The sequence below is a fragment of the Cucumis melo genome, chromosome 11 (genome assembly GCF_025177605.1).
Source record: "Cucumis melo cultivar AY chromosome 11, USDA_Cmelo_AY_1.0, whole genome shotgun sequence".
NCBI lineage: Eukaryota > Viridiplantae > Streptophyta > Magnoliopsida > Cucurbitales > Cucurbitaceae > Cucumis > Cucumis melo.
In genome coordinates this window covers 8,092,713-8,119,803 of record NC_066867.1, presented here as the reverse complement: position 1 = coordinate 8,119,803, position 27,091 = coordinate 8,092,713, and the positions used below count along the sequence as shown (strand labels likewise).

Genomic DNA, 27,091 nt, shown 5'->3' with positions numbered 1-27,091 from the left:
CTATTCATAAATTTTTTTACTATTTTTGCAAGTGCCCCTATTTAATATTAGATTTTCAATTTAATATATTCAAATTTAGAACTCATATAAAGCTTCTTTTACGTGAGCATTGAAACTAAAATCTTGAGTAGTGGTTTGAAGGAATTCGTGAGCTTTTACAGGGAATTCCTTTAGGAGTGATATGCTTTGTATTTAAGTGAATTAAATTGTTGTTTGTCTCCAAGTTTCTCAATCGTATTGATTTATTTTAGACATGTAATCTTGTTGGATTCCAATCCTTGCTCTTTGAAAATTTAGACTTTTTAATCAAACTCATTCACACGCTCTATATGTGCATGGGTCTTTATTACAATCTTTTTTCGTTGATGATTGGCATCTCAAGTGTGTTAGGGGAAAAAGTTAAATTGTCGAGGAATAAAAATTAAGTTTGAGAAACTTTAAATTACTACAAAAACAACCTTACTTCATACTTTTCTCCAGTTAAGTATTTGTTTATTTGACGTTTTTAAAAGCGTCAAGCAATCTAGTGTAAAAAATAAGAGAATTATTTTTTACTGGGTTTATGTGTCAAGATCAAATTTTCTTCACACATTATCGATGCCAAGGATATGAGATCTCAGTTGACTTGTTTTACATGTTAAGTAAGTTTTACACTCTTGATATTTATTATTGGTGATTAATATTTAACCTACACACTTATTACTTATCAAATGCTTCTTGACTAAAAAACTGACAACTTAGGTAATACTTGACACGTTTTTCATGTCAAGGCGTTTTTTTTAAAAAAATTGTACGACTTGAAATACCTATATTGTCACGTCGTGACCCAAAAGTCACTTTATATGACTTAGTGGAGACGTGCCGCCTAGACATTCATTGCATATTTCCTCGGGAGATAGCACGTTGAACGCAAAGTAAGTGGAACAACTTTTTAAACAAGTCTCAATGCAAAGCTTTAAATTATCTTCGAACTCAAAAGACTTTTTCACAACACAACGCAGTGGGAAAGACTTAAACAATAAACTTAACTCATTCTTTACCTATGCTCTTTAACTACTAAGCAATAATTAAGAAAAGAACAATGGAGCGAAATAAACACAACTTCTTCTCTTTATTAACTTGATACTTTACACCAAATAACAATAGAACTCCTGGTTTCTTTACAACAGGAATTAAAACATAAACTTTAGGCCTTCCAAGCCTAGCACAATTTTTTCAACTCAACGCCTAGCTTACTCGCCTCAACGCGTACACTAAACCAAGTAGGGGGACTCCTAATGCTACAATGCATTGGTAAACATTGGAAAAGGCATCGGGGAAGGCTTTCCCAACGTACAAAGCGATGTTGAGAAGAATGTTAGAAGAAATGTGTCAGGAGAAACATTCCTGACGAGCAATCATATAGGATTATTTTCGGTTCTAATTCGATTTAAATAGAATCAAATTGTACAAAATAAGCAATAAATTAGTAAATAATTATATGAAATACCAAATCCAAAATAAATATATTATAATTAAATGTTACACTGTCTACGAATGTTTGAAATCCTAAGGACCGCATACGCCATGTTACAACACGTCCAGACCTACAATGACACAAAAGTAAGTTTCGATATGCACATCACTGTATAATGAAAAGTAAAAACTTAATAATAAAAAAAGACGTACCACAAGGGTTCATGGTCCCTTATGTGCCCCACTCATTTCTTCTACCATCTTCTTCATTTCCATTTGTGAAGCTAACAGCTCTGATGTCCTTATTTGTTCTTCAATCATGCATTTAGTTTCTTCTAACTCGACTCTTTGCTGCTCAATCATGACTTTAGCATCTTTGAACTCCCTAGCTTACGGAAATGAGCTCGAAGAACTGCTAGCACAACTCTTCTAGGACTTAGGCTTCACTAGAACAAATCTGGTCTTTAATGTCGGTTGGCAACCGACATCTTTGCTAGTGTTATTAAAGGCCTTTGATGTCGGTTGGGTTTTAAATTCGATTTTCAACCTACATCTTTGATAGTGTTATTGAAGCTCTTTAATGTCGGTTGAGCTTTGATGTCGATTTAAAACCGACATTAAAGAGGCCAACAATGTCGGTTTATAACCGACAATATAAATCCCCAATAATGTCAGTTTTAAAGCGACATTAAAGCTTTGTTTTTGGGTCCATTTTTACAAATTTATTTTTATTTAATTGTTACATTGTTGTCCATTTTTTATAAACTGACATTCGGTCCATGTAAATAAATATTTTTTCTCACGCCAACAAATCAATAAAATTAATATTATTTTAGAAACTATAATATTTGTCCTTTACATTTGTATATGCAAAATGAAAAAAGATCCTAATACAAGACTCAAATAAGAAATCCTAAACGCCTTCTCCGTTTTCAACCTTCAACGATCGCCTGCCTATCTACACATTCGCTTAGCTTTCGACCCGATATGACTTCAATCATTCTACAAACAATATCAAAATAAACCATTTAATCTTTGGAATTCTAACAAGCACTACAAGAAATATATTATCTTTAGAAAATACCATTACGGCCTCCATCTCTGTTCATTAGTAGATTCCCTAAACTCAATGTCAAGTTGTCTCTACTAAAGCAAAAAATATATACAAATATACAATTACAAGTCCTTGCAACCAAAACCTACATAATTCAATTCAAATATCACAAACAAAACAAAAATGTAAAAAAAAGAATCCAGCTTATAAAAAAAAAAAGGTTCAAAGCAAACCACATATCACAAATTTTATTAAAATTAAGGAAGGAAGGTTAATTATATCACCTGGGATGAAGAGGGAGGTTTCAAAGTTTTTAAATCTGTACCGAAAGCTAACATATGGTTCATCAGTTAGAAAGAGCAAGAAAATGGAAACAAAAGTAATATTCTATTAAAAGTAATATCATGAGAAAATGCAAACAAAAATAAATAACATTATGAGCCCTACCACTTTCTTCTTCGCATCCAAATAACATTAGAATGTTACAAACATTGAGATGGACATACTTCACTACTGTTAAATCAAACAAGTTTCTATGGCTAAATGGGGAAGTACAAGTAAACAACAAAAATAAAGAAAAGAAAATTCACCTTCAAGGCATCTCAGGATATGTTATAAACATGCAAGATGAGGAAAAGCGATTTTATATGCTATGCAATGGATGAGATTGAAGAAATCAAGGTAGAATTTATTTATGTTTGAATGCTCTACTCACTTATCCCAGGTTTAGCCTAGCCAACATCTCAAAGAGCAGTAAAGTTTCCTTTAAGTGGTTCAAATATATTAAAGATTTCCTATTCTCTATTCTCCATTTACAGAGATGAGGAAACAATATAGGTAAGAACTATATGAAGATGAACAGACTACCTGGTTTGAGTGAAGATCTAAAGTCCCTAAATGAGAAAGTGCCCCAATCTCCACTGGTAACGTACTCAGTGAATTGTTTCTAGAATTTGAAATCACATTACTTAATCAAAATAAACTTTTAAAAGAAGAAAAGTAATAAACCATAGAAACCCATTACAATCGAAACCAAGTGTAACTTTGTAAGATTATGGGTTGAACACCACCCCATATATAACTCTGCAAGCACACAACAATCCTTTATTGAAGGTGGAATTGATGAAATTGCTGCAAAGAGGACATATTTATATTTAGAAAGCCTTGTTAAAACATGAAAGAAAAAGATTAAATTATTTGATGTAAAGGAGATTAAGGGAGCTAATCAGCCAAAAAACTCACTGTTTTGAAATAAATTTAATCGAATGAGGCGTGATAGGCTACCAATATTCTCAGGCAACTCATTAAACAAATTCCTTGCTGCAAATATTGAATTGTATGATGTTAATCGTATAATGTTTATTTCCAACATCATCATCATCTAAAAGTAATATTGTAATCCAAGATACAATTTCAAATGTTAATGCCATGGAATAGATTCATGAACTGTTGATTAAGTGTGAACTTCTTCAATGGGTAAGAACTATTTAAGTTTTGTTTGAAAAAGTGAAGAAAAATAAAATATGCAACAAACTCATAACTGAAATTATATCTGAGCTTATGATAGTGGAAAAGGATAGTGTGAAAGAAATCATGGGTACCAAATTTTCAAAATACTTACCATATTTTCCAACAATGCTTGCCTTCTTGGTTCTCTTCGTTTGTGTAAAAGAAAGACATTGTTTTAAAACTGAATATGAATGCAATATTCTTTTGATAGAGCATCATTCATGAAATCATTTAAAATCTCATCAATTACCAACTTGTGTATTTGAGGTTAGGCTAAGTGAATAAGGTAGATAAGATAAACCACTCTATAATCCAAACTCAAATATATGTCCAAGTATAAACTCATTCCTATGTCTTCCCAACAACTAAACTTCTAACATTAGGGAACTAACTTCTGCATAGAAATCGTTACATAAGAATGTAGAATAATGAAAATCTATAATTATGATTGAAAATTTAAACAAACCAATACAATACATATCATAAACTACTACCATGAGTAGCTTCCATAATGTGAGTGTTTTTTTTCATTGGATTTCTTTCGAGAAAGTGTTGCTTGTTTGATTCATATGTATGTATTATTTTGATTTTTGTATTCTCTCATGTGATGATTTGTAGGCAGAAGTTAGTTCTCTTATGTTAGAAGTTTATTTATTAGTGAGAAACAGTTGCCCCTGAACTCCTTGAAAGAAGTGAACATTTGATGCTCAACAAATCTATTCATTGCTTGATCATTGTAATCAAGCACGAAAAAAGTGTTACACATTACAAAACAGCAAACATTAATTTGGTTTATACTTAAGTCTGTTTGAAATGAAAACGATTTGTTTACTGCATGTACCTGTAGAACGCATTTGACAACCTCGATATTCCCGTCCAACATCATTCCACTTAAGGCAGCGGATTAGAAACATATGTCTTACAAGCGCACCAATGACCTAGCTAAACCAAACAACGTGTGGAGATATTAGCTTCTCCGCTCTAAGGGCTTATGGTCATTGGAATCTTACCATTCTTATGGATGTATCTCTCCAACTTTAAGAGTCAAGACTGTTGACATCTCCTAGGAGTCGGAGAGGGTTGCCTACTTTCTACTGAAGAAAACAACAAGTAATATGAGATACAAGTTAAAATAATCTAAGTGTTCATAATTATCGTTAAAGTATTGAGACTCACTCGAATTGTCGCCCATCGAGGATGACCCTCCCACATTGTTCAACTCGTCACAAACTCGAGAAATAAAGCATCTCTGCCTTCTCGAAACTGCTCGAGAATGATGACATAGTACCTGTAAACATAAAAACAAACACTAATTAAAAAAATACGAGTACGTAATCAGATTAAATATATAAACTATTGAAATATGTGGATACGTGATTCATCATTATCATTTGTCGTCACTTGATCCGCTTTGATGTGACAATTGTTCATCACCATCGTAAAGAAGTCATTAGTGACATGATACATCATCAGTCCACTACTACAAATTTGGGTTTCAACGACGCAAAATATGTGTCATAAAGAGTTTCAACGACACACTTTACGCGTCATTGAAGCCACTGTCAAGAAAAACTCTTTAACGACACTTTGGAAAATGTGTCGTTAAATATGATTCCCTGACACTAAATTTGTGTCTGTCACACCCCCTCCCGGACTACCTGCTACCTTAGACCGAAAGATGGCGTGAAGCCGACAAACAACGATTTTCTGTACCTGTATCTGTCGACTCTGCTTAAAACTTTTATGTGATGAACTTGCCAATCTAGTATATAAACTATTGTACATGCCACAAAACACAGCGGATCCTAGGCTAGTCAAACACATACATGAAGTGTACCTCAAAATTTACCGATTTCACGAGTAAACCTAAAGACACCTTAATCAAAATATAACCAACAAAATTTACACAACTACAGCTCCTAAAGCTTATACAAACTGTGGAGTATCTATAACATACAAGGGTGTGAATACATCACAACACAACAGACTTTATGCCCAACTCAAAACACGTACTGGCAATCGATAATGAAGCTTCCGCAGACTAAGGCAGTCTATCAGGCACCGGGAAATCGATCTCTACCTGGAAAATGGGTAAAACATTTTGGAAATGGTGAGCTATGAAGCTCAGTGAGTGACTCAGTTTAAAACTATGAATTTAAAGATAAGAGCATGTGAAAACTTTACACATATAAATCTGTTTATACAAGTCGTAAATGTAAATGTGTAATAGTAAGAATAGCTTCCTTAAATACTCAGCATGTTCATCATTGAAATCTAGCAAGGCATATCAAGTATATCGAAGCATTTTAACTAACATGACGAATCTACGTTGTGTAGGGTACACCTAGTACAACAACGTTTACAAGCACTACGATGTAGTGGGGCCCGCCCAGCACTCCCATCGTCTTTGTCGTAGTGGGGCCCGCCCAACACTCACGACAGCATCGTTGTTACGGAGTACACTCAACGTCAACAACGAAATCTAACCAGTGTGCACACGGTAATCTCTAGCCTCAGGCTCAAGATCTCAGTCATGTAGTTAATGAAAATTTCATAAATCATCATAAAATATTAAAACATGCATGCTTATAAATTTTACACAAAGCTCGAACTTTACTCAGCTCTTTCGTGGAAAATTGTAGTTCTTAAAACAAAACTTCATACTAATTCATGCTTTGCTTAAAATATTGTGGTTTAAATACTTTCCAAACATTTAATATCTACGTGCTAGCATAAATTTCTTTAAGAAATCTAGTCTCCAAATGTATACTTGAAAATAGTCATGAAATTCAAATACCTTTCATGGCTTCGTAAATAAACATTTATCGCATTTAATCATAATAACAGTTATGGAAAATATTTCAAAGTTGGTTTTGTCACTCACAGTCTTGGGCTAGATCCTTGGTCTATAAGCTCGGTTTAATTCTTCTCAGCCTGCCAACAACCCAACCGAGTATTAAAACCCTAAACATTCTGGTTTCCTAAAGATATACATAACATGTCGCACCAAAGATGACGCTCACGAAAACAAAGCTTAAGAAATAAAATCCTATTTCAACAATTCTCTAAAATTTCCAGATTTCTAACATAAACTTCAAAGGACTATAACTTTCTCAATACTTAACCAAAATGAGTGTTCTTTATATCAAACTCTTCATTTTGAGATCCTCTAAAACTTACCTGAAGACATATAAATCTGATTCCCCGTGCATAAACACATATAACCCTCAAAACAGAACCACTTCCAGAATCGCGCGCACACGACCTCTTTAACTTGTTCCTACAATTTAACCAATTTTTAGTCGTTTTTAGTTTACAATTTCTTCATGAAAGGTGTAGTAAATTGAATAAGCTTTCCAACCATACCAAATAGAGATTCTAACTCCACCGATACACTCTGAAATACAAGAAAAACCAGAGACCTCCTGATTTCGAGTGAAAACCAACTGCCCTGTTTTCTTCATCAAAAAGCACCAAATGAATATCCGAATTTGCTCCAACGTTCTTCATAAAGTTTGTTTAAAAATGAGTTAACTTTCAGTAAATGTAAATCTCACCTCTTAATTCATTTTGAAGAGTTCAAACCGAATTAAAAACCAGTGATGTGCAGAATGAACTAAAATTCAGCCATTGATACACTTTGCTTGAGTTCTCCTCCTCTTCTTCAACCTAAAAATTCTAGTAAAATTTCTCTTCTTCTTCCAAACTCTCTCTTAGAAGTTCTCTGCAAATTGAAGAAGGAAAAAGAAAAAAAATAAAGGGAACTTGGATGTCTTCAAAATCTTGGCGGTGAAGGGAAGAGAAGAAGAAGAAGAAAAGAGAAAATGAAATTTTCTTCTCCTTTTCTTCTTTTTGTCCTTTCTTTTCTTTCTTTTCTTTAATTAATTTAATAAAACTATTTAATATATAAATATATATATTTATATTTACACTTAATTTCCATTTTCTTTTTCTTTTTTTTTCCACATTTAAAGAAATTAAACCAAGAAAATATCGGGTTTACAACTTACCTTCCCTTTAGAAAATTTCGTCCTCGAAATTTAGAATGTCCTTAGCTGAAAAGTATCGGATAGCTCTTCTTCATCAGATATTCTGGTTCCCAAGTTGCCTCCTCCGCTCCATGATGTCTCCACAAAACCTTTATGAGTGGAATCGTTTTGTTTCTCAAAACTTGTTCCTTTCTGTCGAGAATCTGAACTGGTTCTTCAACATAACTCAAATCTTCTTTTAATTCAACTGGTTGATCTTGCAACACATGCGATGGATCTGGTATATATTTTCTTAACATGGATACATGGAAAACATCATGTATTCGTACAAGTTCTATTGGCAACTCAAGTCTATACGCTGCTGGTCCCACTCGTTCCGTTATCTGATATGGCCCAATATATCTAGGACTTAACTTACCTTTTCTTCCGAAACGAATAACACCTCGCCATGGAGATAATTTCAAGAAAACTTGATCTCCAACTTGGAATTCTACGTTTTTTCGTCGCTTATCCGCATAACTTTTCTGTCGATCTTGGGCTTTCCTCAGATTTTCTCTGATCAACTTAATATTGTTTGTCGTAATCTGAACCAACTCAGGACCTACTAACTTCCACTCTCCCACTTCATTCCAGCACACAGGAGTTCTGCATGGTCTCCCGTATAAGGCTTCATATGGTGTCATACCGATACTAGACTGATAGTTATTATTATAAGCAAACTCCATAAGTGGCAAGTGGGTATCCCAACTTCCTTTAAGTTGTAGGACACATGCTCTCAACATGTCCTCTAAAGTTTGGATGGTCCTCTCGGACTGACCATCTGTTTTGGGATGAAATGATGTACTAAACTTTAGCCCTGTTCCCATTGCTTTCTGTAAACTAGGCCAAAATTTAGAAGTAAACCTCGGATCCCTATCTGAAACTATGGACAATGGTACTCCATACTGACTCACAATCTTATCAACATATAATCTCGCTAGCTGGTCTAACGTAGATGTCATTTTAATCGGTATAAATCGTATCGTCTTGGTGAGTCTGTCTACTATTACCCATATACCATCATGTCCACTGGATGTACGAGGTAATCCAAATAGAAAATCCATAGTAATATGTCCCATTTCCACTCTGGCACTGGCAAAGGATTAAGAAATCCTCCTGGCCTCTGTCTTACTGGTTTAACCAGTTGACAAATCAAACATTTATCAACATATTCAGCTATCTCTTGCTTCATTCCAGACCACCAATAAGTCTTCTTTAAAGTTCTGTACATCTTGGTGCTACCTGGATGCATAGCGTAAGCTGAACTGTGAGCTTCTTCTAGAATAGCATTCTTAAGCTCACTGATATTCGGAACACATAATCTTCCTTGTTTAACAATGGCTCCATCTGTTCTCAGCTCAAACTCCACCTCTAAGCCTTTCTTGGATTTCTCAAACTTCTTCTGTAAATTACTGTCTTCTGACTGTCTTCTTACAATCTCAGTTACTAGAGAAGACCGAACCTGAAATTGAGCCAAGAGACTTCCTGAATCCTCTGTAGTTACTACTGCCTTGGAACCTCTTAACTCATTCAACAAAGCTACTCGATTACCACACAAGGCACTCTTCGGAAGTCTTGACTTCCTACTTAATGCATCTGCTACTACGTTGGCCTTACCTGGATGATACTTTATAGTACAATCATAATCTTTAATCAGTTCTAGCCATCGCCTTTGTCTCAGATTTAGTTCTTTTTGATCAAAAATATACTTCAGACTTTTATGATCTGTGAAAATATGGCACTTTTCCCCGAACAAATAGTGTCTCCAGATTTTTAGTGCTAAAACAACTGCTACTAGCTCAAGATCATGGGTAGGGTAATTACACTCATGCTCCTTCAACTGCCTTGAAGCATAAGCTATTACATTCCCATCTTGCATAAGCACACAACCTAATCCTAGGCTTGAAGCATCACAATAAATCACATAGTCCTTCCCTGTTACAGGAAGTGCCAAAATAGGTGTGTAACTAGTCTTTTCTTCAATTCCTGAAAACTTTGCTCGCATTTATCTGACCACTCAAACTTAACATTCTTCCTTGTCAAAGCGGTCAAAGGCAATGTCAATCGAGAGAAATCCTCAATAAAACGCCTATAGTATCCTGCCAAACCCAGGAAACTACGTACTTCTGTCATACTAATTGGTCTTTCCCAATTGACAACCGCTTCTACTTTTTGTGGATCGACACTAACTCCTTTTGCTGAAACTACATGCCCCAAAAATACTACTTGTTCCAACCAGAACTCACATTTGCTGAACTTAGCATATAACTGTTTTTCACGTAGAGTCTGTAGAACAATCCTCAGATGTTTCTCATGAGATTCTCTGTCAACTGAGTAAACTAATATATCATCAATGAACACAATCACAAACTGATCTAAATACCGATGGAAGATCCTGTTCATGAGATCCATGAAAACCGCTGGCGCATTCGTTAAACCGAATGGCATAACTCGAAACTCATAATGCCCATACCTCGTTCTAAATGCTGTCTTAGCAATATCTGATTCTCTAACCTTCAACTGGTGGTATCCTGACCTTATGTCAATCTTAGAGAACAACGTTGCTCCCCTTAGTTGATCAAATAAGTCATCGATGCGTGGTAAAGAATACTTGTTACGTATTGTAACCTTGTTTAACTGTCTATAGTCAATACATAATCTGAGGGTACCATCTTTCTTTTTCACAAAAAGCACTGGTGCTCCCCACGGCGAAACACTAGGCCTGATGTATCCCTTGTCAACTAGTTCTCGTAACTGCATCTTCAATTTTTTTAGCTCGCTTGGAGCCATTCTATACGGGGCCTGTGAAATAGGTGCTGTTCCTGGTAATAATTCAATGGTGAACTCAATCTCTCTATCAGGTGGCAAACCTAACAGATCATCTGGAAATACATCAAGAAACTCTTTCACCACAGGAACATCTTCTTGCTTTAGTTTTTCTCTCTGCACTACTATGATGTGTGCAAGAAACGCTGTGCAACCCTTCCTCAGTAATTTCTCAGCTTTCAAAACTGAGATTAAACTTCTAGAAACGGCCTTCCTCATACCTCTAAAAACCACTTCCGCAAAGCCTGGTTTTCTAAAAACCACTTCCTTCCCATGGCAATCCATAGATGCATAATGAGCAAATAAGAAATCCATTCCCAAAATTACATCTAACCTCTGCAACTCTAGTGGTAGGAAGTCCACTAGCAAACTGATACCTTCTACTAAAACTTCACAATTACGTAACACCTCATTAACAAGTAAAACGTCACCAACTGGAGTGTATATAGCTAACCCCTCAGATAAAGGCTCTAGCATCCTATTCAACTTAGTCAGAAATATACTAGAAACAAAGGAATGCGTAGCACCTGGATCAAATAAAATATCTGCAGGTACATTACAAATAAGAATCGTACCAGTAATAACGTCTGGTGCATCCTCTGCTTCTTGTTGAGTCATGGCATAGACTTTTCCTTGTTGCCTCGGTCTTCCAACAACTTCCTTTTGCCTTGCACCATTGGTGCCCTCTGTTGGAACCACTGAAACTCTCGATTGCTCAACTGTCTGGGACCCAACTCCCTGATCTCTCTGAACTGTCATGTTCAACTGCGGACAATCTTTCTTGAAATGTCCTGGCTGTCCGCACTGGTAACATACACCGGCACCTACCAAACACTGACCCCGATGGTTCCTGCCACAACTCGTGCATGGTATTCGCCTGACGGTACTAGCAATGGACTCCTGACCTGGTTGCGATCTTACTGTTGATCTAATGGGTTGACTAGGTATTCTCTGGCTCTGTCTCTGAAAAACACTACCATAACTCACGTTCCTCGATGCTTGGCCTCTAGAGCGATTCTTAAAATCTTGACGGCTTGAAATATTTATCCCAGGCGTGAACCTCCGCTGCTCACGGCCTCTAAATCCACTAGCTGTTGAAGTCCCACGACTATGCTCCACTGCCGATTTCTCTTCTGTTATACTCTGCTCCACACGAAGGACAGTCTCCACTAACTGAGAGAAATTCGTCCACTTAGCAATGGCTGTAACTGAGGTACGTATTTCAAAACGCAACCCTCTTTCAAACCTTCGGCACCTGTCACTCTCAGAAGCTATAATAACGTCAGCATACCGTGAAAGCTCGGTATACTTCCTCTCATACTCAGCCACTGAAAGTGATCCTTGTTTCAACCCCAGAAATTCATCCCTCTTGGCTTCGCAGTATGTGCTGGGATAATACTGATCTTCGAATATGCCTCTAAAAGTCTTCCAGTCTAAAGCACGTGCATCACTGCGTCTTGCTAATATAGATTTCCACCATCCTTCAGCCTCTTTTTGCAACAAAAATGTGGCCAATCTAACCTTTCGCTCCTCAGGACAATTCATCACATCAAAACACTTTTCAAGCATATTCAACCAGTTCTCTGCATCAGCTCGATCTGTGGAACCTTCAAACACTGTAGCCCCTAACTTCTTCAGCCGTTCAATTCCGTATGCCTTTTCTGGATCACTAGGCTCTGCTCTATCTGGCCTTCCTATTTCCTGTGTTGTTCTCACAAACTGCTCGTTTCCTGCACCACCTCGAACTCCTAGGGTACTAGATTCCCTTATAGATGGACCTTGGGTAGGACCTTGCATCCCGTCCTGATTCTGCCGGCATCGTCTACCAGTACGTGGTGGCATGACTCCTATAATATGTCAACACATTAGACATACTATAAATACTTAACTCAAATGCATGATACTAAATGCCTACTCACGTATTAATAGTAATTGGACTCACTTCTACCCTTACCTAGACCATACATACTCCACTAGTTCCCTTTAAGCTAACTTGACTTTCAATTATTTACTTTCCAGTTTCTTCTTAAAGCTAACCGCTCTACCTTAATTCCCATGGAGCAAACTACTCTGATACCAAGTTGTCACACCCCCTCCCGGACTACCTGCTACCTTAGACCGAAAGATGGCGTGAAGCCGACAAACAACGCTTTTCTGTACTTGTATCTGTCGACTCTACTAAAAACTTTTATGTGATGAACTTGCCAATCTAGTATATAAACTATTGTACATGCCACAAAACACAGCGGATCCTAGGCTAGTCAAACACATACATGAAGTGTACCTCAAAATTTACCGATTTCACGAGTAAACCTAAAGACACCTTAATCAAAATACAACCAACAAAATTTACACAACTACAGCTCCTAAAGCTTATACAAACTGTGGAGTATCTATAACATACAAGGGTGTGAATACATCACAACATAACAGACTTTATGCCCAACTCAAAACACGTACTGGCAATCGATAATGAAGCTTCCGCAGACTAAGGCAGTCTATCAGGCATCGGGAAGTCGATCTCTACCTGGAAAATGGGTAAAACATTTTGGAAAGGGTGAGCTATGAAGCTCAGTGAGTGACTCGGTCTAAAACTATGAATTTAAAGATAAGAGCACGTGAAAACTTTACACATATAAATCTGTTTATACAAGTCGTAAATGTAAATGTGTAATAGTAAGAATAGCTTCCTTAAATACTCAGCATGTTCATCATTGAAATCTAGCAAGGCATATCAAGTATGTCGAAGCATTTTAACTAACATGACGAATCTACGTTGTGTAGGGTACACCTAGTACAACAACGTTTACAAGCACTACGATGTACTGGGGCCCGCCCAGCACTCCCATCGTCTTTGTCGTAGTGGGGCCCGCCCAGCACTCACGACAGCATCGTTGTTACGGAGTACACTCAACGTCAACAACGAAATCTAACCAGTGTGCACACGGTAATCTCTAGCCTCAGGCTCAAGATATCAGTCATGTAGTTAATGAAAATTTCATAAATCATCATAAAATATTAAAACATGCCTGCTTATAAATTTTACACAAAGCTCGAACTTTTCTCAGCTCTTTCGTGGAAAATTGTAGTTCTTAAAACAAAACTTCATACTAATTCATGCTTTGCTTAAAATATTGTGGTTTAAATACTTTCCAAACATTTAATATCTACGTGCTAGCATAAATTTCTTTAAGAAATCTAGTCTCCAAATGTATACTTGAAAATAGTCATTAAATTCAAATACCTTTTATGGCTTCGTATAAACATTTATTGCATTCTATCATAATAACAGTTATGGAAAATATTTCAAAGTTGGTTTTGTCACTCACAGTCTATAAGCTCGATTTAATTCTTCTGGGCCTGCCAACAACCCAACCGAGTATTAAAACCCTAAACATTCAGGTTTCCTAAAGATATACATAACATGTCGCACCAAAGATGACGCTCACGAAAACAAAGCTTAAGAAATAAAATCCTATTTCAACAATTCTCTAAAATTTCCAGATTTCTAACATAAATTTCAAAGGACTATAACTTTCTCAATACTTAACAAAAATGAGTGTTCTTTATATCAAACTCTTCATTTTGAGATCCTCTAAAACTTACCTGAAGACATATAAATCTGATTCCCCGTGCATAAACACATATAACCCTCAAAACAGAACCACTTCCAGAATCGCGCGCACACGACCTCTTTAACTGGTTCATACAATGTAACCAATTTTCAGTCGTTTTTGGTTTACAATTTCTTCATGAAAGTTGTAGTAAATTGAATAAGCTTTCCAACCATACCTAGAGATTCTAACTCCACCGATACACTCTGAAATATAAGAAAAACCAGAGACCTCCTGATTTCGAGTGAAAACCAACTGCCCTGTTTTCTTCATCAAAAAGCACCAAATGAATATCCGAATTTGCTCCAACGTTCTTCATAAAGTTTGTTTAAAAATGAGTTAACTTTCAGTAAATGTAAATCTCACCTCTTAATTCCTTTTGAAGTGTTCAAACCGAATTAAAAACCAGTGATGTGCAGAATGAACTAAAATTCAGCCATTGATACACTTTGCTTGAGTTCTCCTCCTCTTCTTCAACCTAAAAATTCTAGTAAAATTTCTCTTCTTCTTCCAAACTCTCTCTTAGAAGTTCTCTGCAAATTGAAGAAGGAAAAAGAAAAAAAATAAAGGGAACTTAGGTGTCTTCAAAATCTTGGCGGTGACGGGAAGAGAAGAAGAAGAAGAAAAGAGAAATGAAATTTTCTTCTCCTTTTCTTCTTTTTGTCCTTTCTTTTCTTTCTTTTCTTTAATTAATTTAATAAAACTATTTAATATATAAATATATATATTTATATTTACACTTCATTTCCATTTTCTTTTTCTTTTTTTTTCCACATTTAAAGAAATTAAACCAAGAAAATATCGGGTTTACAGTGTCATTAATACCTTTACCTTGACGCAATAAATATGTCACTGTCATCTATAAAACGACACCAATTTAGTGTCATTAATACTCTTACATTGACGCAAATTATGTGTCACCGTTATCTATACCTTGACAGAAATATATTGTCATTAACACACTTACATTGACGCAAATCAGGTGTCGCCGTTATCTATACCTCGACACTAATATACTGTCATTTATACTCTTACATTGAGGCTGTAATTGTGTCACCGTTATCTATACATTGACACAAACATATTGTCATTAATACATTTACATTGATGTAAATCAGGTGTCACCGTTATCTATATCTCGACACTAATATACTATCATTAATACTCTTACATTGACGCTTTAATTGTGTCACCGTTAGCTATACATTGACACAAATATATTGTCATTAATACACTTACATTGACATAAATCAGGTGTCACCATTATCTATACCTCGACACGAATATATTGTCATTAATACCCTTATATCGACACTTCAAATGTGTCACCGTTATCTATACCTCGACTGGAATATATTATCATTAATACCTTTATAACGACACTAATATATTGTCATTATAAATGTTTCGTTACACATAGATCTTGCCAAGAAATTTTCTTTGACGACACTGTTGCTGTTTACTAAAGGCTTATATGTCGACACATGTTTGGTGTCGTTATTATTCATTTTCGCAGCACGTATTTCCTGTCATATATTTCTTCTTTCAAAAAAATTAATTACTAAATTTTAACATTATGCACATTTGTTTGGAAAGATATTTATATTGATAATAAAAAATGTAAATTATATTGTCGGTAAAGGTTTTCCAATAATCCAAAAGATAAATTAACTGTAATATATGTACGACCTAATCTAATCAAACTAATGTAGGAATGAACTTGATCGATACCATGATACATCTATTCTTCAATTACCTACAAAATTGAAGAAAATGAACCTTAGTCAGCTTTCATTACGGAAAATGCATAAGCATAAACATTAAGTACATTCCAAATAGGAACTTTTTAACATAAACATCCAAAGTTCATACAACCAAGGCTCTTAATAAAAGACCCATAAAGAACACAAAAGATAAAAGAAAAACACGACTACATAAGCATAAGTATAAGCATAAACATGGTTGCAAATAAATATGTTTCAATTCAATCTTTACAGACCTAACAATATTCTAATTTAAATTTAAAACTTAAGCATACACGTATCCTTAGCCCCCCCTTCAAAGTCATTTATAAACTTAAACATTAACTTAGCATCTCACTCACTCCTTCTAAGGTTATTATAAAAAATAAATGTATCACTCCCCTCCCACCCAAGTCATACAACCAAGTTTCTTAGTAAAAGATTCATAAGGGAAGCAAAAGAGAAATAAAAACACCAACTTCATAAGCATAAGCATGATATATAAGTAATGCAATAATTTGTTTTGATTCATTCTTTACAGACCCAACAATGTTTTAGTTTGCATCAAAGAACAACTTAAGCATAAACGTACCCCTAGTCCCAACCCCCCCCCCCCCAAGTCATTTCTAACCTTAGCAACTCACTCCCTCCTTCCAAGGTCATTATTAAACATAAAGGTATCTTCCCCCCCCCCCCCCCCAATTTCCCACTCCCTCACCCCTTCTAAAGTCAAAGTTGAGCTTAAACATGAACTTAGCACTCTCACTGTCCCGCTCCCCATTTCCAAGGTCATTAATAAACCTAAACATAGACTTACCTCCTCCATTCCACAAACACCTATGCTACGAATAAAACTTTACAAGTAAACGAAGTGAACGAGAAATTAACAAAACAAAACAATGTCAAAACGGTTCCTAAAACATGTGTAAGCAGATTGAACAAAATAGCTAGCTTATCAATGACTACCATAACTGCAGGATAGTCAACACAACTATGAACAGAGATCCAAAGTACATGTCAACATGATTCCTAAAACATATGTCTAAAAATCAACAAAAGAGCATTTCAATGACTACCATAACTTCAGGATAGTCGATGCAACAACACGTGTTGTAATAAAATCCACACAAAAAAGCATATAAAGTTGTCTCGTTTACAAATTTTACCTTTGAGATTGGGAACAGAAAATATATTTGTTTACGAATTCAACCCACTCCGTTCTTACGACATCTAAATTGTCCTGTGAGTATGTTGAGGTTGATCATTCCATCTATTCATCATTTAAAAATGATTTAATATGCAACAATTGTAAATAACATAAGTAGTTCAAAAAGGTAAAATGAAATACTTACTACTTCAATGATTGTCCTGTTGCTTGACAATATATCATGCATGAATCGCATCACATAATACCCGCACTCCCCAATGCCACCTTGCTTCAGACACTATCCATCAGAGAAAAAGAAGAAAATACCCATGTTACAGTTGCAAAACATAAAGTATGTTTACCTATTTCTTCTACTAAATCCCCACTCCTCATACCTTGATTATCCTCCAAACAGGCTTCTTCTTGTTCGAAATGTCGAAAGCCCTAAGAATGCATATCAAACTACGTAAGTTATACAATCATTCTCATATGCAACATATTAACTCATTATTGTTTTATCATAGATAAAAGTTCTAACATACATCCGGGCAACATCAGAGGCATCATTGTTAATTCGGTTTCTCAAAGGATCCATCTAATATGCGATGCCTCGTAAAAAATCGATGGCTATTAGACACCAATGGTTTCTATATTGACAGGTAAATGTGAGTTAAACTTAGAATGAAAGTCATATAGTTCATTAGGTGCATTAGCTGAAAAAAGTTTTGCACATACTCTGAATTGTATGGAAACATCAAAATCTGACGATGGTTGGTCCCAAGCAATCTAGCATTCAGGATCTGTGCTCGATCTTCTTTACTTATACCAACTGAAACAGAGCCAGCATCTGCAAACTTGTAGGATCCCAACGTTCCATTCTCTTCCATCACTTTATAGAGATGACTACAAATATGAACAGCATACTCGACTTTATTGCGTGGTACACGTTATTATACTATATAATTGATGTACAAAAGAGGTAACTTACAACATGAATGCATCAATGCATTGGGTTGATATAGGCTGCATTTGACAAAATTCTTGGAGTGCCTCGAGGAATATGTAACATTTTCGTTCATACCCAAAAACTTTAACAGGTACGTGAATTTGAATTTTTGACCCAATATAATCAAGTTCCCATAGCAATAATCGTAGTGTAACCGGTGCTCTCTTTGTATTCAGTGTCAACGACGGTAATCGTGGATCAGCTTGGTACACGCTTTCAATCTGCCACAAACATAAAATCTCATCCATATGAAATATATTTAAACCAAATCCATTTTGAAAAACACATTACCTTCTCGTCTAGGGGAATGACTAAATGACAAGGCCATAACAACTATGAACCAACTTCTTGGGAAAGCATAGTCCTACCTTCCTTTGTTGGAACAGGAACGAAGCAATTACCATCGGTAACCATGTCCACTGATACCTTCACGTTGTCACCGTCCATGTCATAGTCGAAAATAGTTCCAGCACCAACAACATTGTTCTTAGTCCCAATTGCAAGTAGACAAGAAGTGTCATCCTACAATATACAGTGAAAGAAAATATGATCATATTACTATATTGCATCCGAGAAATTGGAAACTATAGGAATCAAATTCATACTGACCTTCACTTTTGTCAAAGTCTCAATCGATGCACAAACATATTTGTTTTCCTCACCAACCTTCGTCGCACATAAATGTTAATTGATCAGATATTTAATCATTAAAAACATAACGTTTGAGTAAAAAAAAATAAAAGTAGATGCCTTCTACCTTATCTTGTTTTTCTATTATCAAGTCTTCTAGAACTTGTCTATTTTCTTCTTTTGCGTCATTGTCATTTGCATCATCTGACGTGTCAATGCTTTTAGAAGCCATTTGACTCTTGATCTTGCTCTCGTCAGTTTCTTCCTTTGTGGCCACTTCAGGAACCCTCTTATACTTCATTAATTCTGCTTCCAGTTCTAAGATATGAGCAGCCATTCTCGCTCGCTCTTCAGCATAATCTTCTGCTTTACCGACCTTCTTTCGTTTTTCTCTTGCAGTGTGGAAGTATTTACTCGGTGTGACGTATTGACCCACCCCTCGAATCCTTCTTGGTGGATCATTCCCTCCAATGGCTTGCGATAATATATCACAAGTTACGTTGTCCATTGAATGAGATGCACGTTTTGAAACAAGTAGGTTGTCCTATCATGAAAAGGTTATAGTATTTTTAGTAAGTACAAAAAAAAAAAACACCCTTACAAGAGGAAAGTACTTACAATTTTATTGGCCACCTCCTTTGTGTCTATGTCTGGAATCTCTCCATCTTTAGTAGTTCGTGCTTTCTTCCATACTAAAGCATGATCAATTAACTCACCATTAGATGTGCTTGCTTTCTGAATAAGGAAAGAACATTATGATTAGTTATAACGCATTACATGTTGCATTATTCGAGCTTATATATACTATTCCTTGCGTACCATCTCTTCGGTAAGGTTTGCATAACCTTTTCGCGACATTCGGTGGTTGTACTTGTTGTTCTTTCTCCGCTCACGACCCTTGTTGCTAACCATCTTCACACATAAACTACATTTTAGTATAATTACTGTCATATATGAATGAAGAGAATGGTGATTATAGTTACCTCAAATTGTTCGGTTAATCTGGAAGCGACAAATATGTTCCAATGCTCACGATCGATGAAAGAGTATTCTGTTAGTGGGTCTTTTAGTTTCTCCAAATCTTTCTTATATGGTAATACATGCTTTGTAGTTAGCGACTACTTGAAGTTTCGAAAACATACACTCGCATTTTGTAAAATACTCTTTTTGGATCTGGGGTCTACTACGAAGCCACCCTATTACATTACATTATATAATGAACGTTAGTGACAAAATGCGAACAACGTTACTAACTAAAGGTAAAAAAATTACCTCAATTAGTTCGTAAATTTTATCTTTGAGCTCTGTAGGTACATCCTTCCAGGATTGGTAACTGATCGGAACATGAACCCGCACGGTTGTTCCAATGAAACTCTTTAATTTGGTTGCACTTTCAGCAATGGGCTGACCGAGCTCATTGTATTCAACCACTCTCTTGTGTCCATCACAACTAACCCGTTTGATCTCAGACATTCCCGTAGGTCCACGTGTACCTTTACCTTTAATAATGACTCCCTCGGTACTCGGTACGCTCGAGCAACCAGCTTCTAATCTAGCTTGTTTTCCAAGTGTCATTGTTTGGTAAGTGATGGTCCACCTGCTTGAAATGACACATAATTTTCAGTATAATACACTATTCATCAACATATCGATTATTTTGGCGAAATGAAAATGAAAAAAAATAATCATAAACAACAATAATCCATTAGTGAGATCCATCAGAAAGTTGACATAACATATAGATCAACATGCATGAAGATTTTATAAGTTTGTTACAAGACGTAAAAGAAAATGTTTACAAGTATCGCTAATCGCTCAATGGAAATACTAAAAAACAAAGCTAAGAAATGCTAAGTGGACTATTAAATACTACAAGTAGGTCTTCCAGATTAGAATTAAAAGTGTCCTGCAAAGAAAGAAACAATAATATTATTTAGAGATAGTTGCAAATGTAGCAATTATATTCAAAATAATTAAGTATATAGCAACATTTTAAAAAAATTGCAAATATAGCAAAATTTGTCAAAATCTATCAATGATAGAAGTCTATCATCGATAGACTATGTAGCAAATGTTGGTCTATCACTGATAAACCATATGAGTCTATCAACGATAGAAGTCTATCACCGATAAATTTTGCTATATTTGCAATTTTTTTAAAATGTTGCCATATAATTAATAATTATTCTAACAATTGTTATCCATTCTAATTACCCTATTATTTATTAGGCTTAAAATGAATGTTTTTCAATGACTAGAATGAATGATGGGAAACTTTGGAGAAATATTATATTACCAAATGTTTATGTGTTTACCCAAGTACCTTCACAGTCGACCCTGATATATGGGATCTCTTCATCTTCTCTAGTCATGTCTGCTGGACATTCTAAAATTGCCGGACAATGGAGGGATGTATCGCCTAGCTCGTCGTTGTAACAATTATCAACAAAATCTTTTTCTTGTGGCTTCACAACGACGGACCATCTGTCATCACTGGGATCTTTAAGATAGAACACTTGTCTTGCTTGTGATGCTAATATGAATGAATCTGAATAGTGACCTATACGATTGAAGTTAACTAGTGTGAATCCAAGATCGTCTACTCGTACTTCATTCTTCGTATCGACCCAATCACATATAAACAGTGTGACCCCAAAAGATTTGTAATTGACTTCCCATATTCCTTGAATCACACCATAGAAGGACATATCAGCAATTATCAGGTTTTTGTCTTTCGCACTAGCCACATGCATTGTTGATGCAACGAACATAACCCCACTATTTTGAACCGTTCTAGTGTCATCACATGGCTTTGTGTTGTAGCAAATTCCATTGACTTTATATCCCTCATATATCATCACAACGGGATGTGGGCCATGTGCAATCCATCTTATTGTCATGCTCAGACTTGACCTTCCTGGATTTCACACATGACCTATTATGGCGATCATAATTAGTCACGGTTGTTCGTACTTTCTATTATGTGTCAATAACATGAAAGTACATTTAAACAACATACCTTGTCTCGTATCCAGTTAGGAAATGATCTATTGTGCTCATCTCGCAACCATTTCTCATTTCTTGCCCTTCGTGGGTTGGAAGATTTGAAGATTTCCATATGTCGTTTATGTAAGGCCAATCGAGATGGAAGTAGTGAGTACCATTTATTTAAAAGAATGTATATAAAAGTAAAATAACTTGTCAACGGTAATGAATCGTACTCTCTGTATGGATGAACTTCTTCAATGTTTTCTAGTATGTGTAGATGGGCTTGTTTTAGTACAACTTGGCTAGGTGTAATAGATGATCCAGCAGATAACGGTCTTTCGATCCGACCTTCCTCTCGAGATTTAAATGAACCTAGTCCAATGGGGTCAAGCCCAGATAGAAACTCAGAACAAAATTCAACAGCTTCCTCACATATGTGTGCTTCTGCAAATCGATCCTTCCGGACGATTTCTATTACGGACATAACTTTTCAACACTTTCATATATCTTTCGAATGGGTACATCCACCATAGGTATATGGGTCCACAAAGTTTTGCATCTCGCACAAGGTGGACGCATAGATGTACCATAATGGTGAAAAATGATGGTGGAAAGTACTTTTCAAAGCAAACATAATGTTTCAACAACGTCTTGCTGCAATTTATCTAAATCTGATATTCGCAAAGTCTTGGAGCAAATAGCGTTGAAAAAAGAACACAATCTAGTGATAGCCACTTTAGCATTGTTAGGTAAAACTCCATGTATTGCAATTGGGAGAAGTTGTTGCATTATAACATGGCAATCATGTGATTTAAGACCAGAGAGCGTTAGGTTCTCTAAAGATACCAAACTTCTGAAATTCGACGAATAACCTTCTGGAACCTTAAGATCAGACAAAGTTCTGCAAATGGATACTTTCTCCTCTCTTGACAATGTATAACATGCTGCAGGTATGTAAGTTCTACTTTCATCGAACACAGGGGCCAACTCGGGTCGAATGTTCATTTCTACCAAATCAAGTCTAGCACTCAATCCATCCTTACTCTTCCCTGGTATGTCAAGCAGTGTACCAATTATATTCATCAATACATTCTTCTCAATATGCATAACATCAAGACAGTGTCTTACATGTAATTTTTTCCAGTACGCTAACTCATAGAATGCAGAAATCCTCTTCCAGTAGTCGTTCAAAATATCTTCATTCAACCTCCTACTAGACCTTTTACCACATGGAAAGGTCTTATCCTTAAGTCTATTATAGATTGTCTCGCCTAATAAAGGGAGAGGAGGTGTCCCATGCTCTTGATTACCATCAAATGCTTTCTTTTGTCTCCTATAAGGGTGATGATGTGGTAAATATTTTCTATGTCCCATATATGCATTTTTCTTCCCATGTGGTAGTCTTATAGAAGAAGTTTCCTCCCCACATATTGGACAAGCCTCATACCCCTTCACACTACACCCACACAGGTTCCCGTATGCAGGAAAATCATTTATAGTCCACAGTAAGACAGCTCGCAGGGTGAATCTTTCATTTCTATGTGCATCAAAACGCTGAACACCTTCTTCCCACATAAGTTTGAGATCATCAATCAAAGGTGCTAGGTAGACATGTATGTCGTATCCTGGTTGCTTAGGTCCCGAGATTAACATAGTTAATATCAAATACTTCCTCCTCATACATAGCCATGGTGGACGGTTGTATATTGTAGCAATCATATGCCAACAACTATATTTCGTTGATAAATCTCCGTATGGATTGATGCCATCTGTGGACAACCCCAAGCGGAGGTTTCTCGGTTCAAACCCAAAATCTGGCCACAAATGGTCGACCAACCTCCAAGATGGAGTATCAGCTGGATGTCTTAACACACCGTCTACTTTCCTGTCATTTGCATGCCAACACAAGTTCTTTGCGTATTCGGAGTTCTTGAACATCCTTAAGAACGTCGGAACAATTGGAAAATACTACAGCTGTTTAGCTGCAACTCCCTTAATCTCTTCATTTGAGTTCTTACTTGTCTTCCACCTCGAAATGTTACATTTAGGACACCTACTGATGTTTGCCAGATCTTTTCTATACAAGCAGCAATCGTTAGGGTATGCATCTATTTTTTGATAACTAAGGCCCAACGCAGTAAGCATTTTTTTTTTTTTGCTTCATACATGGATATCGGCATTTTATTATTTTCAGGCTATAACTCACTAATCGTTACCAGTAGTTCGGAGAAGCTAACATTACTCCATCCAAATCTAACCTTCAGGTTGTATAGCCTAACTAATGCTGATAACTTTATGAATCTTTTACAACCAGGAAATAGAGGCGTCTTTGCATCATCGAACATATTATCAAACGTATTAGGTACTTCAGAAAACTGATCGCGGATATTTTGAACCATATTTATCACATGAAATAAATCGTCGTCGACCGTTTCTTCGTTCGTGTAAGCCTGTCAATTACATGAAGTCTCTGATGTAAAAGATTCGCCATGCCAAAACCATATCTTATAGTTTTGATCGATCCCATTGGCATATGATGATATCTGACTGTTGATTCGTCTTGCGGCAAACGGTTCCCATATTTCAAACATGGACACCTGATAGTACTGGAACCTTTGGCATTACGAAAACCAAATTGAATGAACGCTTCCACTCCCAATTCATACTCCCTGGACATCCTATTCTTCATCATCCATGATTTGTCCATTAGACGATATTACACAGTATATATATAGGTCAGAAGTTAGGACTTAGTCAAACCTGTTTGCAAAGAAATAGTAAGAAAACTCGCCAAATCCACTAAAAGAAAATAAAAAGAAACCAAATGGCTATCAAATTCCTGACCAAAAATTTGCGTCTAAAACAAACTCCTTTTTTTGGTCTAAAGCACATTAAATTACTTCTCAACGTATAATGTTACCATGTTAGAACTTAGAAAGACACTCCAAAGTTCCAAACCTAGTCTTAATTTAGAGAAACCATGCACCTAGTAAGTGGGGAGTGACTGAGAATTTAAATAGCTCGTTAAGAGAAGATAGGTGACGAGGAGGGGGAGTAGTGGGGAGACCATCTAGAGAGAGAGGTTGAGGAAGAGATGATCTCCTGTGGGGAGGCCATTTCGATATCTTTCCCTCACCAACCTGAAGCCTTTGTAGAGAAATTTCCACAACAAACTAGTCATTCCACATGATTTTAACTTCTTCCCACACCCTTTCCCTTGATAGCAGCACCGTAGCCTAGGATCACTCCATAATTGTGTGTTGCTCCACAATCAATGTGCACAACAACGTTTTCTCCATGGATTGTTCCTCTCACCTTCATTGTAAGTTCAAACGAACCTAAAAAGTTCTAAAAACGTGTCTAAGTGTCACTTAAACTTTCAAATGACCTAACAATCCTCAAGTGTTAGTTCATAACTCATAACCTCCCAAAAAGTTAAAAGAAGTAAAAAAAAAAAGCACTTCCTGGCCTAATTGGCAACGAAGTGTGTAAGTTCAACAAACTTAGTCTTAAACCAACCTACAAAGTATTCACAACGTACATAAGCATAACTTTCTAAAGGATCTAACAAAACATAAGTGTAAGTTTGTAAGTCATCACCTACCAAAAAGTTAAAAAGATCTAAAAAAACACTTGAAGTTCGTAACTCATAACCTACCCAACCAAAAAAGCGTTCAACACATTTATAAGTATCACATTACTTTTCAAAATGACTTAACAATGCTGAAATGCAATTTCGTAACTCATAACGTACCCAGAAGTTCAAAAAGTGTGGAAAAAACACTTAAAGACCCAAAATGGCAACCCGATGTGTAAGTTGAACAAACTTAGTTTCAAACGAACCTAAAAAGTTCTAAAAACGTGTCTAAGTGTCAGTTGAACTTTCAAATGACCTAACAATGCTCAAGTGTGAGTTCGTAACTCATAACCTCCCAAAAAGTTAAAAGAAGTCGAAAAAAAGCACTTCCTCGCCTAATTGGCAACCAAGTGTGTAAGTTCAACAAACTTAGTCTTAAACCAACCTACAAAGTATTCACAACGTGCATAAGCATAACTTTCAAAAGGACCTAACATAACATAAGTATAAAGTTTGTAAGCCATCACCTACCAAAAAGTTAAAAACATCTAAAAAAACACTTGAATTTCGTAACTCATAACCTACCCAACCAAAAAAGCGTTCAACAGATTTATAAGTATCACATTACTTTTCAAAATGACCTAACAATGCTGAAATGCAAGTTCGTAACTCATAACGTACCCAGAAGTTCAAATAGTGTGGAAAAAACACTTAAAGACCCAAAATGGCAACCCGGTGTGTAAGCTGAACAAACTTAGTTTCAAACGAACCTAAAAAGTGATAAAAAGGTGTCTAAGTGTCACTTGAACTTTGGGGTACTCAGCTTTATAGTTCTCTGCTAAATGTCAAACAACTGTTGAAACTATGAAAATATCACAACTTTGATAAGCAAAAAAAAAAAAAAAAAAAAAAAAAAGAAAGGAAGGAAGAACGTTATGCAGCAGTCATTTACCTGTGACAACCCCTAGATTGGCTGCTAAAGACTGAATGATGACAGTAGCAAAGGAAGCCACTAATAAATCCAAAGCAACTGTACGGAGAGAAGCAGCATTAGTTGTCTGGTCCACTAGGAATATAACAAGCAAGTGAATTCCAGTGACATGACAGGACTTAGTAGCTTCAACAAGAAAAGATAAATATAAATAAAATTGGAGCCTATTAAAAAACATTACATAATTGAAAACTTTAGGAAATTCCTAGTCTGAAACTTGTCTTGATTAGATTTATGATTAGGCTGGAGGCAGCACCATACATATGTTTACAAACAAAAAGGCCTATGGTGAATATGGGTCATCTCAGCTCTTCATAGCAGCATACAAAATCTTCTAGGGGAAGGAACGACATTAAGCAAACAGACATTGTTGATTCTTCCAAGTCCAATGAGAATGCCAAAGAAATTAAAAAAGTTAGAAGTCTAGAGGAAGAGAATGTTGAAAATGTTCACAGTGAAGAGAAGATTATAAGAAAACAAAAACGTACCGTAATGAACGAAAAGCAAATCTTAGTAATTCAGAG

The 27,091-nt window shown here is 35.9% G+C and overlaps 1 long non-coding RNA gene across 1 annotated transcript; it reads right to left on the bottom strand.

Annotated features, from left to right (window-relative positions):
• Positions 1-19,648: 19,648 nt before the first annotated feature.
• LOC127144019 (uncharacterized) lies at positions 19,649-20,390 on the bottom strand. The gene is made up of 4 exons (XR_007815552.1): positions 20,284-20,390; positions 19,995-20,207; positions 19,831-19,923; positions 19,649-19,746 (listed from the first exon to the last, which is right to left on the bottom strand). It is a non-coding gene; the product is annotated as an uncharacterized LOC127144019 (long non-coding RNA).
• Between the last annotated feature and the right edge of the window lie 6,701 nt (positions 20,391-27,091).